The sequence below is a fragment of the Onychostruthus taczanowskii genome, unplaced genomic scaffold, assembly GCF_017590055.1.
Source record: "Onychostruthus taczanowskii isolate IOZ18803 unplaced genomic scaffold, ASM1759005v1 scaffold63, whole genome shotgun sequence".
Classification (NCBI taxonomy): Eukaryota; Metazoa; Chordata; class Aves; order Passeriformes; family Passeridae; genus Onychostruthus; species Onychostruthus taczanowskii.
Window position 1 is genome coordinate 337,784 of NW_024504012.1, and position 19,824 is coordinate 357,607.

Below are 19,824 nucleotides of genomic sequence, written 5' to 3' on the forward strand. Positions count from 1 at the left end.
GGAGCCCCAGCTGAGAGGGACCTCATCCCTGGCTCTCCCTGTGTGTCCCTGTGTGTCCTTGGATGTCCCTGGCTCTCCTTGTCTGTCCCTGTGTGTCCTTGTGTGTCCCAGTCTGTCCCTGTGTCCCCTTGTGTGTCCCAGTCTGTCCCTGTGTCCGAGTCTGTCCCTGTGTCCCCGTCTGTCCCTGTGTCCCAGTCTGTCCCTGTGTCCCCCTGTGTCCCCCTGTCTGTCCCTGTGTGCCGAGGGCAGAGCAGGCCCAGGCCCTGCCCCAGGCCCAGCGATGGCCCCAGAGCCCCGGGCAGGGCCTGAGCCCAGCAATTCCCCTCACAGGAGGCAGAACTTCTGCCCTGGGCAGTGCCAGCCCTAAGCAGAGCCCAGAGAGGATCTGGGGGCTCCTCCCTGGGGATGTTCCAGAGCCCTCTGGACACTCTGCTGTGCCCTGTGCTCTGGGATGGCCCTGCTGGAGCAGGGAGGTGGCACCACATGAGCCATGGTGGCCCTGCCAGCCCGACCCACTCTGGGATCCTGTGTGATTCTGCTCTGTGATCTCACAAAAAGCAGCCTTAATCAGGCTGGGGCTTCTCCAAGATGATTTTTTTGGGGGAGGCAATGATGGGCATGGAGCAAAAACTGCATTCAGAGAAGAGACTTTTTCTTCGTATCCCTTCTCTCTACCCCCATTACAGACAAATAGTAAAGAAGCAGAATGATTCATTTTTATATAAGGGAGGAGCTGGGCTTGCTGTGCTCTGATGGGGACAGTGTGCTGGGACGGCAGAGACCTCCTGGAGTCACACCTGCGGAGAGGTCTGTCCTGGTCACAGTGGCAGCAGCAATGACAGCTGGACTGTGTCCTGTCCAGTGGCTTGCACCGTGGTCCTGCATGGGGACACATTTTCTACTCACAGGCAGAGAAAAGCCAGCCAGTTCTCTCCTGGATTTTGTGTGTGAAGCAACAGATGTCATGGCCAAATGAAGACAGGCCATGTTGGGTGGATGGGACACAGATATCTCAGCAGTTTTTAGGAAATTCTGCTTCTTTTGGGAGTAGGTTTAGATTGGCTATCAGGAAGAAATTCTTGCCTGTGAGGGTGGTGAGGCCGCTGCACAGGTTTCCCAATAAAGCTGTGGCTGCGCCATCCCTGGAAGGGTCCAAGGCCAGGCCAGATAAGGCTTGGAGCAACCTGGGCCAGAGGTAAATGCTCCTGCTTGGGGCCAGGGTGTTGGAATGAGATTTAAGATCCATGCCAACCCAAACCATTCTGGGATTCTATTATTCTGTGTTGCAGAAAGTGGATGTGAAAGGTCAGAAAAAAGTGCAGAGCCTGTGTGTGCTGAGGCTGACCTGATGTAGGTGCATTGATATGAGATGATCAGCAAGAACATGGAGTATGATCAGTGATCTTTTTCCTGACTGTAGCATGCCTGGAAATTAATATAAAGTCTGGTGTCAAAGTTGTGCAGCTGGTCATGGTGTGTGTCCCTAAAGGCTTGGACCTGTAGTAGAAGTCCTACAGGCTAAGATGGATATGGCAGGCAGGTAGGACAAGGCACTGCAGATCCCTGTGGTGATCACAGTGAAGTGTCTGTAATTGCTGCCTTGAATAACCTTAGAGATGTTTGTTTATTTTCTAGTTTATTTTTTATTTGTCTGTGCTCTGTTCTGGCTGTACACTGTAATAATAAAAAAGTGTTGTTAGCAGCTTGGCAATCCCAGAATGAAATGTTCTGAAATTTTAGGCTAGTTGAAATTATTGCAATTCTGGCAATGAGCACATTCATGATTTACAGATAAAGCAAAAGAAAATAATGGAAAACCTACTAAACACCTTTCATTTTTAAAACCTGATTTAACTAGAATAAGCTGCTAAGAGTTTTTAAAATACCTCTGTTGATTTTTGGCCCAAATCTATACAAAAAAAATGTTGATTAAAGTGTCATGCTGAATGAAGAATTTTACATTCCATGAAGAGTATAAATTTAGGCAGGGAATAACGTCATGGGGTTTTTTTTCCGATATTAAGATAAAATTCAGATTTTATTCTTTATGGCACACAGACCATAAAGAGTTTCTTAGCCATAGGATAGCTGTATTTTGACCCAGCCTTAAGTCAAGTTTATAGACTCTTTTTCCTTTCCTTCATTCTGTGGATTTTGGTATCAAACTGAAATTGAGCTGATCCAGTCAAGTGGAAGCATTGTTAACATAACCCCTTTTCTTTTACCTAAAATTTCACAAATATATGACATAGGTGCCCATGTTGCTGTATTTGAGTATCTCCTTCATCCTCCAAACAAGCAGATGAAATGTGTTTGGGACCAAACACTGGCATATCACTGAACAAAGGTTACAAGTGAACTGTCTGTTGTGAAATGCTGATATTTTTTTTTTTTTGCTTGTCTGTTTTTACCACAAAGTCTTTCACTGAATGATTAATTCAAATTACAGATGATGTGTTGTCGTTGTGTGTGGTGGGCGATTACCTACTTTTATTGGGTTCTCCTGAAGTAAAACCAAAGAAGGGAGAGAAATTGTCTCAACAACATCATCAATTTGCTCCTTTCCTTTTATGGTAGCTACATACTTATAAAATTTCCTGAACTCATGTAAAGTTATGTATTTTATCTCATAAAAACAGGGGTAGAATCAGACTGACTGGGAGGGAAGTTCATCTGTTCCAATCCCCTGCCATGGACAGGGACACCTTCCACTAGCCCAGGTTGCTCCAAGCCCTGTCCAACCTGGCCTTGGACACTTCCAGGAATGCTGATTACATATGGTTTTCTAGGGAACTTCCAGATGTTTCTAGGCAATGGAAAGCACTCAAGGATTAAGAAACCTAGTTTAATGAGATACCTAACCAATATTTTCCCTGCCAGCATCTTATTTTAAACAGGTAGGTATGTCTATGAATGAAAGCAATTAAATTACACGCTTGCTTAAGTAGCTCACTGAACCCAGCTGTAATGAATAAGCAGAGTGACGTTGTGCTGCTTTTGTTTCACAGAGCAGGCAGCTGTCACTACTCTGCTTATCTCCATTTTTATGCCCATTTTTATGCCCTGCATTTGTGAATGCATCTCCTGTTCTCAAATCTTCATCAGTTATTCTTGAAATAAACAATTCTGGGCAGACAATGATCATTTTGTCACACTTGTTAAAGTCTTTAAGTATCACCTTTCTGTTTTGAAAGACACATTTTAACCCATTTGCTTGTCATTTTATGAACAGTCTAAAAATAAATCACAAAATTCTAGAAACACATTTCTTGTGACATAGTTCACGTAGCAATAATTTTAACAAAAGAATGCCTTCCTACAGACCACAAACAAATTTTAAATTATTCATAAATAACATCAGGATATCATTTAGCCCCTCTGAATGCATTGGAAAATGTGAGGTAGGGAGGGAGAAATAGAAACAACTAGAAAAAGGGAGAGTCAGGGGGAGAGAAACAGTGGAACAGAGAGATAGATTAATAGAAAATATCACCATTCCCAGATCCTGACAGCATCCCATTTGTCCTCTTCCTCTGATCTGCTCAGTGGTGAGGGTACCAGTCTTGTCAAAGTGATGGTTGCAGTGTGTACCTGGTGGCAGAAGCTCAGGAAACAGAGTCCAGGCTCAGGTGGGAAGGCTCAGGTACCTCCCCTGGGGCAGGGTTTTACACTGGATCATGTAATCACAGGACACTGGTGGCACCAGTGAAGGTGAGTTCATTACCCATGAGCAGGGACGAGTCTTTCATGCTGTGTGTGAGCACCCCGGTGCTTCTCCAGAGGGGAATTCTCACAGCTGAGCCACTTGTGTCGGGAGGTTGGCATGAGAAGAGGCACCATCCCAGCCCACGGGATTTGTCCTTGTCCTGTTCAACACCCAGCTGCAGCCCTCAGGGATGGGTGCACACTTTACACCTGGGCAGCCAATGGTGGATTATTTGAACCATTAACCATTAACAGTCCTGTCGCTCGTGTATCCCACCATGGTTCTCCACACCCACAACCTGCAAGCATAGCACCTGCTCAAGGTATTGGAATGGAGGGTGGAGCAGAGTGGGGACATTGTGGCCAAGCCCTGTTAGAATCCTCACAGGAGCTCAGTGGCGCTTTCCAGCTGAGAGAGGAGAAGATATCCTGCTGATGACTGGGGAAAGTCACTCTCCTTGGATGAACTTGGCTCATTATAACCTAACTGCAATATTAATACACACCTCCACCCCAATGTATATCCACCTCCAAAGCCCAACCCCCCCTCATTGGGTTTATGCTCTAGATTTTCTTGATTGTATCTTTAAAAGCAAAGTGAGAGGATTAGCACCAATCAGTAACAAAGGTATGTATGACTAAAGTCACTCAAGCTCCACCTAAATGTAGAGAAACCAAAGAAAAACAAGGAGAGAATGGGGAAAATTGAAAGAAGACTCCATTGTAACTGCTGGGATCAGCTGACAGGCTGAACCGGTCTTCTCCCCTCTAGGGATGCCTATTGAGTGAGAATCACACTGTCTGCACTGAGTACTTTTGTTGGAGATTACAGCTTGTCTATGTATTGCTTTGAATACATTTTTGCAGTCAGACACTATCACTGACAACCCTCGAACCTTAACCTGTCACAATTTGATATTAATAAAGAGCGTTACTCTGTAAACTGTCACTGTGAATCCTTCCTGGGCACTGGCAGCAGGGAACACACTCAAATAAAGGGGGACAGCTGCTGAGGGCTCTCCCTTGATTTGTTGGCAGAGTTGAGAAAATCTCCCTTTTTCACATGACCTCACATATATAGTGTGACATACAGAAAATTGTCCAGAAAAAAAAATATTTTTCACCATGTTAGTATTTAACATTGATTTGTCTGTTAGACTGATGACACAAAGAAATTGACTGGCACTGCCAGCACCCCTCATAAAACTGATATACAATTAATGATATATATATTATATATACATATCATGATAATAAAACAGTCTTTCTCTAGTATATTCAGAAAAATCTTCTAAGTAAAAAATACAAAAAATTTTGATGATTGCTGTTAATTAAATATTATCAATGCTTTAGCATTCTATGCACTGGTTTAAATATGCACATTCAATTCTATTTTTATCAGTTCTGCAAAATGTTGTAGTTGCTTTTATTTTCCATGATTTAATTTCAACTTCTGTGTCTTCTCTTAATATTTCTATGGCATAGTGCCATCTTGGGGATGCTGTGAGCATCTGAAAGGACATGAAATAGACTGAAAGAAAATCAAAATATTTTTACTGCACTATGTTGATGAGTACTAGGACATTAAAAATAAATGTCACTGAAATCTAGAACTATCTAAAGTACCAAGAGTATCACAGCTAATGCCATGTCTATAGAAATTACCGCAAATTCTTGAATGCAGCATTTTAGCTGGTGTTTTAAACTTGTGAATTCTAGTGTGTGTGACAATAGAGAATCTCAGCTTTTCCTTTAAAAGTACATTTCTCCTCTAATTAAAGAGAAACACTGATGTAATCCTAAAAGATTTGGAAGATGGAAGAGAAATTGTATTCTGCTAAGGACAATGACAATATTTTGGGGAATCTTCGTCCTGATTTCCAGTAATTGATGGATTTATAAAGAGATAATTTCTCTTTATAAAGGAGGAGCAAAGGAGGAGCAAAAATGCAGCAACATTGTTTTAGTCACATTCTTGTCATTTTTAGCTTGACCTTTATTAGTAGCTGGCAGAAGTTCAGAGCATAGTTTGAGATTTCAGGAGTGCCTCTGCTTCCTTGATTCCCCAAAGCAAAACCAGACAGATCTGCTGACACTGTGCAGTACATGCACACACTATTGTCCTCAAAATATTTCAGAGTTTTATGTCCTGTGGTGCAACCACACCAAGGGACCACTGCTCCATCACCCAAAGCAAACACCAGATTTTCCTGTACATTTATTTGCATAGCATTAAGAAACATTCCACTTAATGGAGACTGCTTGCACGTTCTCTGGAGAGAGATTTTCCTAACCCAGCTCCCTGCAGCCCAACACAGAGCCTTATCCTGCAGCTCAACAGGTGCTTGAGGAATTCCAGCTGGAAATAGTGCTGCTGCTGGGGGTGAGTTTGCTGTTGAGTGAAGGGCTGGGATTTGTACAGGAGATGGTTCTCATTTCAGGAATTACCCCTTTAATCAGCAGCTTTGGAGAATATTCTCCTGCACTGCCCAGGTGCAGCTGCTGCTTTTTCCTTTTAGCAGCTCAGCAATGTGGACTTGTGCCAGAAGGTCCACGTTCACCATCTCACCCACAAGTCCTTCTCTGTTTGCAAAAAAGGGCCCAGCAAGGCACCTTTCCTCACCAGCTGTGTCAGGATTTTCTCTTTCACACACTCCTGGATTATTTCCTCTGCACTGTGTTATGTTTCCAGCAGACACCTGGTAAGTTGAAGCCCCTCATGGGAACAAGGGCCTGTGATAGCAAGACTACTTACAGCAACCTCATAGTATTTCATCCTTGTTTGGTGGTCTTTTACAAAATCCCACCAGGATCTCTGCCTTTCTGGCCTTGTCCCTGATTCTCACCCACAAACACAACCCTCTCCTCACCATCAACAAGCTCCAGACCATCAAAACCCTCCCTCACACTCAGGGCTGCACGACCATCTCTCCTTCCTCACGTGGCTCTTCTGGAGAGTTTGCAGCCATCCATTGTACCACTCCAGTTGTGCCGATCATCCCACCATGCCTCTGTGACCACTGCATCACAGCTCTCCTGCTGAAGGTTGGTTAGAAATGCTCCAGGGAAAATGCATGAGAAAAAGTGCTTTAACTGCTGATGTATGGTTAATGACTTGGGGAAGAGTTACAACAAAACCTGTGTGCCAAAATGGCAAAGGTAGTGAGCAGTAGCTAAGTGTTTAGAAAGAGAAGAGGATACCTCACTGCATAACCTGTCAAAGGTGAACAAAAAGAGCCTCAATCTGTTAAAAAGTTTGTGTTGGTTCATTAGCCACATAAGGTTAATGATGAGAATGCACAGGCAAATGGAACAATGAGAATTAACCATTTAGCTTATATAGAAACAAACATATATATATATATATATATATAGAAATATATATATATGATATCTGGGGCAGATGCAAGAGGGGGATGTGAAAGAGAAAACAAAGTGTCACCAAGATGTTGGGGCAAGAAGAAAGGAATAGCTCAAAAAGCTACTTGTGAATCCTGTTGTAGTTATCTAACTATCTTGTAGTCATCGGCTTAATTTAAAACTATGATAGACAATTTTCTTCTTTAAATTATGAAAGCTGTCATATTTATAGATAAGGCTTTTAAAATCCTTTGGATATCAGAAAAGATGTAGCTCTTAAAGGTGTCTGTGAAATACCCAGTGAAATTGTCACGTATCAGTATCTAAAATGCAATGACAATTTAGGAAATTCCACAAGAAAAGCATCCAAATAAGTTAGGGATCTGAACAACTTGCTTTTTGATAGATGTTTCAGAATGATATTGTCTTACAAAACAACATAAATTAAACTCTAATTGTATGGAAGCAAACCTTTTTTCCTTTCTAATTTATAGAGCTATTTCAACTATGATGTCTCTATTTTCACAGTTCAGGAGACTATTCTTCCATATTAACAAATATTGAATTGCTTTAAGCTGGAGTTTTTTCTCCAAAACAAATGAAAAATTATTAAAATTAAGCATGGCTTTTGCAACTGCCATTATTTAAAATTGCTCAGAAGGTCTCATCAGGCATTTTGTACGTGGCATTTCCCAGGTGACAGCCTGGGGTGGAACACACTGTCCAGCTCAAGTGCTCTGCCTGGAACCTTCCAGCAATTTCCCACAGAAGCCACCTCTGTGACCCCCCAGCTACCAAAAACCAGGCCCTGGAAAACCAACACACTTCCCCATCTTTCCTTCTCATCACTGATACAAGCTCTTTAGCAACCTTCTAAAAAGGAAATATGTGGTTTCATCTGATCCCAGCATTGTTTCTTGTACTCTGAGTGCCACAAACAAGACTGATCTGGTTTTGCTAAACTTCTTTCTTGCTAATTCTGGTTTCATCAGCTGCCTTGCTTGTTCTCTGTGCTTGCCTTGGAGATTTTACCAATTGCATGTGTATTTCAAATACCTCATTTGGCTGACTCTGACATTAAACTCTGCAACTTTGACATTGTATGTTCTTCCCATGTTTATGCTTATCTGTATAATAAAATTATTACATAGGAATCTAATCTGCTAGGTACAGGGTGAAAAAATATATACTCTCTCTCTATATATATATATACATATTTATGCTATTTTTGTGTGTTCATATCTGTTTTCAAGGCAAGGAAATATGAGATGAGCTTTAAAGTCCCTTCCAAAGCAAGCAATTTTATGATTCTATTATTCTGTGATTTGATAGTGTTTCAGAATACTGAAAATGTGAGGTATTTGTAACATGCAATAACCATATGAAGGTTTCTTGCAAAAAAAACGCTGGCTGTGGATCAGAAATTTGTGTTTCATTACTGATTTGTAATGCTCAACAAAGGAATGTCTACTCTTCCTAGCTGAAGTGGTGTATTTTAGAAATACTCATATTGGTGAAAAATTAAATCATGTCTTGTAATACAGAGGAGAAAATGATCTTTGAGAATGAACCAAGGACAAAAAAAAAAAAAAATCTACATGTCCTCTCTACTTGCTTTGCTGGGGCATTCCCTGCTGACTGACTTCTTCCCAGCCATGTATTTTTAATTATCCAACAGCTCCTGAGCTAGCACAGCCATGCTGCTGATTAACGTGACTATAGACAGGGCAAGGGGACCTCACTTGAATAATTATCAGCTTTCCATGTAGTCTAGAGAGGTTTGTAATCCTTGAATTAACTTTTAGGAAAATTCAATGTCCAATGCCAGGAACACATCAGATTGTGTATGACCTTTAGTGCTAATCAGGGAGTTGTATACTAACGAGAGGTGCTTATGTTTGCTTTTTTTCACAGGATCAATAACAGCTTGTTATGCTTAAAGTGCTGCTTTATATGAGGCTCTGATCAGCTGAGAAACACTGTGAATCAGATCTTGTTCATAAATTTGCCAGATAAATTACATTATTCTAGAATTCCTTGATAATTTTAGAGCTGTGTCCACCAGAGCAGTCATAAACCTTACTGAATTTTGTAATTTTAAGTAAAAGTAAAGCAAACAAAACCCTTAAATATTAGGAGCAATATCTATTTTTCACTTTTCTTTTAATCCATGTGTGTCAGTGGAAATTATCTTTTCTTCAAGCCTTCAAATTTTTAACTTTCTCTCTGTTTTACCTTTGAAGTAGACATACAGGAACACAGAAAGTTTTCTAGTGTTTTCCTAAAGGCAGTTTGGTGTTTTCACAGGACAGCCTCATCTGCTTTTGCTTTCCCCCTCGTTGTCACAGCAGAGCCACGGATCTGGAGCATGAGTGATAGTAAAAGGATTTTAAAATCATAGAAAATTTGGGGAGTTAGAAAGAAAGCCAGGCTTAGTAGGCCCTGGGAAAATGTTAAAAGTAGGCCCTGGGAAATGTTGGGCCTTGTGTTTGCTAGATGATGTGAAATTGCACCTGTGTAACCAGTATATGATAAATGATATAATTGTTAGATGTGATGATTGTTTAGTAATTAGATATAATTATTGTTTCATCATAAGAAGAATCATAAGAAACTGTGTTCAAGGGTTTGAGGGGAGATTACGAGAAACCCAGGCTTGGATTAAATCAATGTATACAATAGAACAATGTAAGTTTAATAATTAATATGTAAGTTATATAATGATAGAATATAAAAACATGTTCATCCTGAGCCCATGGTGGAGTCAAATTTGGGTCTGTACCCCTGATACCCAGAGCTCTTCAATAAAAGCACCTGCATGTAATCATTCCATGATTATGTGTTCCTGAACGCTAACATGAGGATGGAGTAAAGCAAAGCCTTTAACACCTGCTGCTCACTATCACCACAGGTCTGTCCAGCTGGTCACTGGGGATCTGGAGTTATGCCACACAATCAAGGGAGTCTATGCTTAATTTAAATACTTATTGACTGAATTCAAGGCTACAAGAGCAAAAAAATCCCAATAAACCAACAACACTAAATACTCAGTAAAGACAAAGGATAACACAGCACAAACACACCAGGCTCACACCAGACTCATCAGTGTTAGGCGCTATTTCCAGCCCACACCTGGGATGGAGCCCTGGAACGCATGGCACCACTCAGCCAGCACCACCTGGACACCTGGGCAGGAACCTGCCTGACACAAGCCCTCAATAAGAAGGGTTGTTCTGCTTGTTCACCCAAAGTGGGTGCAGCACTTGATTTATTCCATGCAATTCCACTTAATTTATCCATGACTTCCCTTGTTCCCTTCTGTGTGCAGTGAAGACAAGGCTCCAGTGCTTTCCTGTAGCAGTCAGGCCTATGGCAGCTCTTTCTGGGAGCTTCTCAGAATGTTTTCCCCAAATTTGTTTTACCATACTACATTAACAGCATGAAGTCTCCTAACATGCCTGTTATGTGGATCGCCCTGTAAAATACTACTCTTGACTATTTCATTCAACCATTATCTTTTCATAACCATTATATTTTATTTACTGTTGTTAATTCCTTTCTAAAATTATTTAGGGGGCTAATACATTTCTTTATTTTCATCTGGATTTTGCATAACTAATCTCCACTGTATGCATCCTTCCATCTATATTCTTTTATTCTTTTTTTCTTGTAGCTCTGAGGACTACAGCTGTAAAGATTATGTGCACATTTGTCTTACAGCATCAAGAGAAGGCCACTCAGAACTCATCCACTATTTGAAGGACTAATGTCAGAAAGAGCAATACTAATTAACTTTCTTTTATTTTTCAAATAGCTGAGATAACTCTCCATGTGGTACATTTGTGCAAGTTAGTGTGGTGTATTTGCTTTTATAATTAACAAAAGCAAGGACACAGATGATGCTGTAGTCTGGAAACAGCAATTTTGAATTCATGCAAATGACTGGAAGGGTGAAAGTAAAAAAACCAAAGCAATAAATGGAGAGTATTAGTAGTGAAAATAACTCATTCAGTTGCTACTTAGGGCAAATTATATAGGAAACCCAGAGCCTGGTGTACTCTGAATAGTTTGAAACTTGCTCTTACTGGTCACTGCAACTTTTCAAGCTAAAGTTTCCTTTTCAAAATATGTCTGTTACTAATTACATTTCTAGAAATTCATATACAGCAAAAATGAAGCAGCTGCAAGGACAGTCAAAGAACACAGTTGCTCTAATCCTGCCCACATTGATCTGTGCAGCATTTTGGTGTCCAATACAGGCATTTAGGTTAGATTCATTCCACCATTTTTGCCTTTCACAACTAAGGTTTGTAGATCCTCCAGAATGGTTTATGGGTTTTTTAGTGAGAGAAACCATTCTGTTCCACTATTAGACAGATGTTTTAAAACATGGTATCTTTTGCTAACCCAGAGTTACAGAAAAAGACATTCTGAAAATTTCTATTATGTCCCTGACAAGCAGAATCACAGGACAGTTAAGGCTGGAAATGACCTCTGGAGGGTCTCAAGCAGGTTCAGCTGGAGAAGGTCACACAGCACCATGAGCACTTGGGTTCTCATCTGCAAGGATGAAGATTCCACAGCCTTTCTGGCCAAACAAGTCCTCTCCTCCCCCACAGAAAAACAAATACAACTGCTTTATCTCCATTTTGCAGAGGTGATTTCAGAAGATGTCAAGATATCAAAACATTTATTAAGATATATGATTTTTTTTTAATATCCTTCTTTTATTTCCTGAGTACTTTGTGTTGGTTGATTTTATGGTCTTTCCAATTTGTGTATTGCAAAGAGGGAGTTCATATCAGTTTTCATTACTGCACACAGAATTATTAGGAGCAGTACTTGAAAGTAAAATTAGTGCAACTGATTTTTTGGGGTTTTTTTAATCTCCAGATAATACACTGTGTAAGCTGCTTTACGTTTTGGTGCAGTATAAGCAATATTTTTAAAAACGGGTTTTATTCCAATCAATATGAGAAGCAAACACATTCCAGACAATGTGAACAGCAAACCCCATGAACAATTCAAGGACATCACAATAATTTAGAATGTCTGTGTTACAAGTTAATTATTTAGACAGAATGTGAATATGACTGACTAATAGTCTCTGCACCAAGATACTACTTTGATTGAATGGGCTACTCTTGGCATTCTTCCAGCATAAATTTTCCTCTTTTTATTTCTTTTGCCAAAAGTGTAGAAGCAAAACAAAGACCTGTAAAAGCTCCAAGTCCTTTGGGACACTCTAATGAATTATACGTATTAAAAAATAGCTGGTTTTCTGTAGGAAAGATTTAAGATGGGGCATAATAGGTTAGACCATCAAGGGGAAGAAGCTCAAATAACATCTGGAACACAGTGATTGGGAAAAGTCAAACTCTGTTAATGAACTTATAACATATAACTTGATGTTTTCCAGGAGGTTTTAACACTGCCTTGGAAGCAAAAAGACATTAATATCCATTTACCAAGGAGCTGTGTTTGGATTAAACTGTGCTGTGAAGATCAATAGGAGTAGCAGTCTTTAGCTCCTACTCATATTTAGCTCACATTTACAGCATAAAAAATTAAATCTGCCAAAACTGAAAAAGACTACCTGCTCTGATTTTTTCTAATATAACTTCTTCTTTGGTGTAGAGGGATAATCAGTGCTTGGTGGACACTTGGCAATAAAGACCTAGACAGCAATTATGAGACCTAGAGCCTACTCAGAAATATTTTTTTTCTGTCTTTGTCCAATAGAGCTCTTTTTCATATATGTTATAGCACCAGACATTTATTCCTAGGTTTTCCAATCATTCCACTAAACTTCTCTTTTGGTTGGGTTTTGGTTGTTTCTAGCCTTTGGGGGATTTTACCTTTGTGTCTGTAGAACACATCATATGTACAAGATGTCACCAGGCTCCTGTTCCTGTCTCACTGCAGTAGGAAATTATAATATTGATAACTCCCACTAACAATTCCCTGACCAAGATTGTTAGCCGGAGTAGGGAGATTTCTGGAATTTTTCTCATACCTTTTTTTACAGGTAAGTTGAATTCATCAAAATAAAGAAACTAAAAATGATTAATATTGTGAGAGCCACAGTTTAAAATCAGGTTTTGGTATTCCCATTGTTTGTGTGTCCTTGTGAGACTGGGCCTTCTGATTTATTGAGGGAACTCCGCCTGAATTCCTGAATTACTCATATTTTTCATACTGCAGGGCTGTTGGTAGGTAAGAGAGACATCCTGCAGGGAATCTGAGCCTTAATGGACTTCTGTGCATCTGTAATAAATCTGAGAGCTTAAAGGTACTTCCAGAGCAGCCAACAGGAGCCAGTGGCCTCATCCTTGATGGCTTCCATTCAATACTCCCTGTGGAACTGGCATATTTGAAGTTCTGAATCTCAGTTATTTTACTGTGGAAAGAGCGCAGCTTTGCTCCTTGTTCTGGGAGAAACAGAGGACAAGAACACTGAGAGGAATCATAAGCAAAATAACAGAAAATCTAAGAGTGCAGTTTTCCTGTAATTCAGGTTATTCACTTGCAATTACATTGGCCCATGACCCATGGATATAATTCACAGCTGAACATCTATCACAGAATCTGTTTTAGCTTGTTTTTAAAAAGACATGACATTTTAAAAATTAAGTTAATAATTAAAAAAAAAAATCAGGGCCGTTCTTCCATAGGTTTCTTTGGTTGATTGGTTTATTAGTTTTTTTCAGCAGCATGTGTTCATATCTTGCTTGTTTCATGCCTGCGCCCAAAATAATAGATAATAACCATGAGGTTTCTCCTGTATAGGAGTTAGTACAAATTCTAGGATTAAAATTATGACAAAGCAGGTGAACAGTGGAAGAACCCAATAAACATGTCATGGAAGATAGCGTAACTATGAGGGAAGTTTATGGAACAAGTTATAGTACATAATAAAGAAAAATAAACCTGAATTCATGAAAAGTAGAACATGAGAAAAAGGACTGAATCCATTAAACTGCACAAGACAATAGAAAATGTCACCTAGATCAATGATACTCTGTAGGAAAAAACAACAGCAATTACACCAGAAAAGTTGGAAAGATTATCAGTTTGGGGACATTTCTGGGGACAAAATAAAAAAGACCTGACAGGAGACTGGTCACATTCTAAATGAGCATACTGAATATGACAGGAGGTGTGAGTAAAGAAAATAAACACAATTTTCTGTGATAACTACAATAAAACATAATGATAGGGGTACTCCTATTTCTACTGTAGTGGACTGTAAAGACTATTCTGCTGGAAAAAATATTGAGATCATCACTCAAGGATCTACCAGAAAAATAAAACCACTACTGCTTTAGCAGGTTTTTACAATGTATTATACTATTTTTTCCTTGAGAATATCTTCAGACACAAATATTAAAAACTCATTACATTTCCAAATACACCTAACAAAAAAGGAAACAAAAAGAAATTTCAGCATTTACATGAAAAACTTAGTGTTTTGATAGAACAATTGGTGAGTTAATGACTAATGAATAATTAAGCATCTCTGACAACATATTAATGGTCCATGACTTTGCTGTAGGCCAGACTTCAGTCCTGGATTGCAAATGATTTAGAGGTGCTGATCTAATATTATTAATTTCTTCAAACTTCTTAAGGAACAGATGTTCTTTGGAACTCTTGCTGTATAAAACATTCTACAGGAAAATTAACAGTTGTAATTCATGATGCTCTTGACATTCCTGAGTTTTGCGGAAAGTCTGACTTAGCAAAGGGTTGAACATAACTTTTCCTCTTTAATACAGTGGAGCCATGGCACAGGGTACCCAGAGAAGCTGTGGCTGCCCCTGGATCATCCCTGGAAGTGTCCTAGGCCAGACTGGATGGAGCTTGGAGCAACCTGGGACAGTGGAAGGTGTCCCTGCCATTGCAGGGTGTGGCACTGGGTGGGCTTTGAGGTCCCTTCCAGTCCAGACCATTCTGGGATTCAATGACTCTAACATTAATTAGATCACAGTCTTTTTGAAACAGTTTGTTCAAAATGTACATGTATTACATCATTGTTTTACTACTCTGATTGCTGAAATTGTGGTTTAAATTCTAATGTCAGGACTTGCAAGACATCATCTGACAGTAGGCATGTCCACACCAATAAAATCCAAGTAAACAAAATCCCAAACCATTCCCCTAAAATACTCATTTTGTAAATTAATAGATAAAGGTCACTGTCTTCTGAGGACATGCTTTACATCTGTTCACTGCTTTAAGTTTCTTACAGTGTAGCCCTGTGTTTCATCCAAAAGTTTGATTTTTAATTCTCCAGTTCTCTGTAGCTGCAGTATAGATTGTGTCTTCCACCATTAAGGATTAAATAAAATGTTGGTTATTAAATAGCTGCTTTATATTCTTATTTTGATCCAAATAATCCATACCAGTTTTCAAGGATGAACATGTGAGGGAATAAAGGACATACCTAAGAATGAATTTACAAAATCTTATTTTTTAAGAGTCTCCTAAAATGGTTGCCAAAATATTTGTTTAGGACTGTAGGTTTATACAGAAAAAGAATGTATGTAATTCACTGTCAAAACTTGTTAGTCAGCCTGATCCTCTAATTGCATAAATAAGAGGAACAAAACAGCAGAGTATTTACATTCCAATGTGTACATATCTGAAATGATTACTTGATTTTCTGTGAGCATCCTGTGAAAATTAAAGCACAGCTGTTGCATGATGAGAATTACAGACAAAAAAAATATTTCCTTCAGTGGGAGTTGAAATCAGTCATTATTTGACAGAAATAATTCATTGCCTCACTGATTTGTTCCCCTACACTTAATAGCACCCTTCTAACTTAAATCACTTCCAAGCAATAAATTTATGGATTGAATCCCAGCTTAGTGCAAACTGAGTTGGTTCTTCTGAATTCAAAGATTTTTAAGTTTATGCAAATAGAAAATCAGATTGTGATTCATCAGTTTAGTTTACATATGCAGGATGTACCCTCTTTCATCCCTCATAACGACTTCAAGCCTTTTACGTAATTTATAACTTTTCAAAGGTGGTTGATCTTTGAAATAATTCCTTAATCAGCATTCAGCTACGAGGAGGAGGCAGACTGCACGTTCTCCAAGTGGCAATTCCCAGCTGCAAAGTGGGAAAACTTTAAAGACCACAAAATCAGACGAAGTTTCATGAACATATCCTGCCTGTTGTGTCTCTTACTACTATTTACAACTCTCCATATAGTCAGTGCACACATTTGAATAACAGATAAATGATACAGCTTACCCTGGGGAGGGAAATGGAATATAAAAGAGAGAGCAACCTGTAATTTTGGTATCATTGCTTCTACAGTCAAACAGCCCTGCCTCACACTTACTTCACTCAGTGGGGAAAACAGGCCAGCTGAAGTAAGAATAATCAGGCAGAAAATGCTAGAAGGAGGAAAAATCCAATCCAAGTTTCTGTTGGCTCAAGTCTTTAAGAAGAAATTGCACAGCTCATAAAGTTTCACAGGGAACCAATTAACAAATCAAGAAGTGAAGAAAATAATATCCACTGAATGGAAAAAAAAGGATCTTCCTGGCTTTTATTTCTTTTCGGGCTTTGTGTTATTCTTTAATAAAGACCTGAGATTCAGAATTTTATAAGGTTTCTGAGAGAGGAGAACTCAGCCTTGGGAACAAATCACTAAAGTTATACAACTGTGATAATCTCCTCCTGCTCTCAGCAACCTCTGGGGAAAATCATAGAAGGACAGACAAAATAACCATCTCTCTTACTTCTATTCTTAGTTTCCATGCTTCTTGGTCTTGCTTTCCACCAGATCCCTTTTAGCAAGCTCTACATTTTGGCTAAGCTTTTATTGGAATGCACTTTTGATATTATTGTAGACTTAATCAAATCTTTTTTCAATTATGTTTTTCACAGTGAACTCATCATTTGTTTAAAAACTGTTGCAACCAGATGCTTTTCTTGCCTCTTTTGTTAATAACTTCAGTAGGTCTTGATTAAGGATTTTGGGGAATAGGGAGGACAATAAAATTAAGGATTTAGCCTGAGCTGCAGTTCTGTGAAACCAGGATGTCCTCTAAACTTTCCAACAAGGAGAGAGGATTAAGTTCAATTTTAGTTGCAGAAGAGAATTGCATTTCCACTTTGGTAGGTTTTGCTTAGGCAAAACAGAAACTGGCTGAATGATCATTGACAGAAAATAGTTTTGATTTATATGAATAATAATGTCACACCTTAAAAAATGTTAGAATAATTTATGTATGGAATAACATAAAATCCACGGAAAGCCATACACGGGGTATTTGGAAAATGCAGGGTGTAGTTTCTTTAATTCAACATCTATAGAATGTAGTTACTATTTCTCATTCTTAAAATCAGTTTTTTCACAAATTAGAGTGTAAATTCAGTATGTGTTCCTCCTGCAGGTTAAGTCAATTCTGATAGATTTGTGATGTTTACATTAAAATGATGGAGACCAAATCCATCCAGACAACACTGAACTCGTTTACTACCTCACGGAACACTTAAGTGAAATGTGAACCTTGGTTGAGTTATGTTCTCTCTCATTTTCTAGCAGTGTGGAATACATGTGAAACTGCAGAACTCCCCAGGACAAAGTAAAAAGGGGATTTTTCTTATCCCAAAAGTCAGATTTTTTTCCATTCTGCAGAAAATGCAATGTACTAAACAAACAATGCATATAAATACACATCTTTAATAAAATTTATAAAAACTTACATTTTATAAATACATAATGAAAATAAATACCAATATAACATATAATAATATAATTCCAATATTATACGTAATAATATAAGAAAGTATAAATATACTATATAAAGAAAATAACTATATGCATGTATATAATATTTATATATATAAACTATCTAAAAAAAATTCTAAATATACATAATACTAAAAAAACCCTGAAAATCCCAGGAGATGTAAGGAACACATTCATGCATAGATACATACTGTGGGTGAAAGACATATGGCAGAGCAATAAAAAAAGAGCCAACAGACTTTACTTGGTAAAATGAAAATTTCTACCTCCTCTCATAGCCAATTCTTGGGATACATTTTTGCAATTATCTTTTTTCCTTCTGAAGTCAAGATTTTTCTATCCTGAAGCTTTAAACCAGCACTGGGAATATAACTTGAAATAATGACAAGGGGTTAAAGATTCAGATTTTAATATAATGTGACATAATTATAACATTTATTATAATATAATGTAATGTGTAAAGAATTATAATTTATGATTTAATAATTTTTATTGAAGTAATGGATGGAACAATATCCTTCCCAGATATTGCTTTAGTGCAACAATTATATATTCCTTTTAATATGCTGTTCTGTACCTCTAAAATATTAGAAAGAATGGATCAGAGACCACAGAGAAAATTGATCATGTAAATAAGATAATGACTTGAGTAAGGCAGACAGAGGGAGGTGTAGACTTTAATTTGGTTTAAGTGGATATAAATGAGTAAATGATTGGGACATGAGTGATTACTGTGCACAGAGTATATATATAAATATATATAAAATATAAAAATATAAAGATATAAAAATATAAAAATTTAAATATATATTTTTATCTGTATGTTGCTACCATTCTGTGTAAAGATTTTGAGTTCAGGCTGCTGCCATCACTTCTGTTTCTGCTTTCGGTTTCAAAGCCCAGCCTTTGAACTGAAGTCTGTTCCATCTTTTGGTTCAGGACAGCTCCTGTGACTGACATTCCTGGCAGCATCTCACAGATTTTCATGGCACTGGAACCCCTCCATCTCAGGAGACTTGGCTCCAGTGCTTCCCACTGCTTGTTCATTCATTAAAAAGGACGTGTACAACTTCAAATTCAAGGAAGCTTGCATTAGCAATTAATGGGAAAAAAATCAATGAGATTTTAGGTAAATTAAAAGTCTTCTAAAAGTCCATGGAATGACGTGTTTGGATTAATCATTATTAATAAAAGAGCTGTGTTTGTGTTATCAGTTTGTGGTAATGTGATCTTGTTACGAAGTTAAAAACAAATTGTAACAATGGGTCCTGTTCCATCATTAGAGAATGAATGTTTGGTTTTTTCAAATGAATGCTGGAAAAATATTCAGAAAAAAATGAATAAATTACATAGTAATTTAAATTATGCATTTTTCCTTTTAAAAGTGTGTATAAGGAGACTATAATTTGCCTGCTGTTGTGGAATGAACCTGAAATCTTCTGAACCTTTTAGAAAGCAATTATATACAGTTGTTGAAATTTTCACTTTTAGGAAGAGCTACATAAATGGGGATAAGGACACACCTTCAAAATTCAAAGATCTCCTTAATGCAGGACGGGATATTTGTATGGAAACTGAAACTCAAACGTATCAGAGTCATATTTTCCTACTAAGCAATTCTACCCTCCTTGGTAGTGTCATGTTCTGTGTTCAAAGAAGGATATTCAGCCTTCTTGATAGGCCTAGGTAATGATCACAACAGGATTGGTAATGATCACAATACCTGCAGGAATGACCAAAAATTAAAGCAAATTATTGAGGGGACTGCCCAAATGTCTCTTAAAAACGGAGAGATTTGGAGTAACAGCAACATTATTTGGAGTATAATACAACAATATTTGGAGTATCCTCTTTTGGAAGCCTGTTCCAGTGTTTGACCACACTCTTGGTGGTCTTTGTCTAGTCCTTTTCAGCTGACACCATCCTGTGATTCTGTGGGACAGATGTCCCTGTCCATGATTGGGAGAGGTGGACAAGTTGGACTC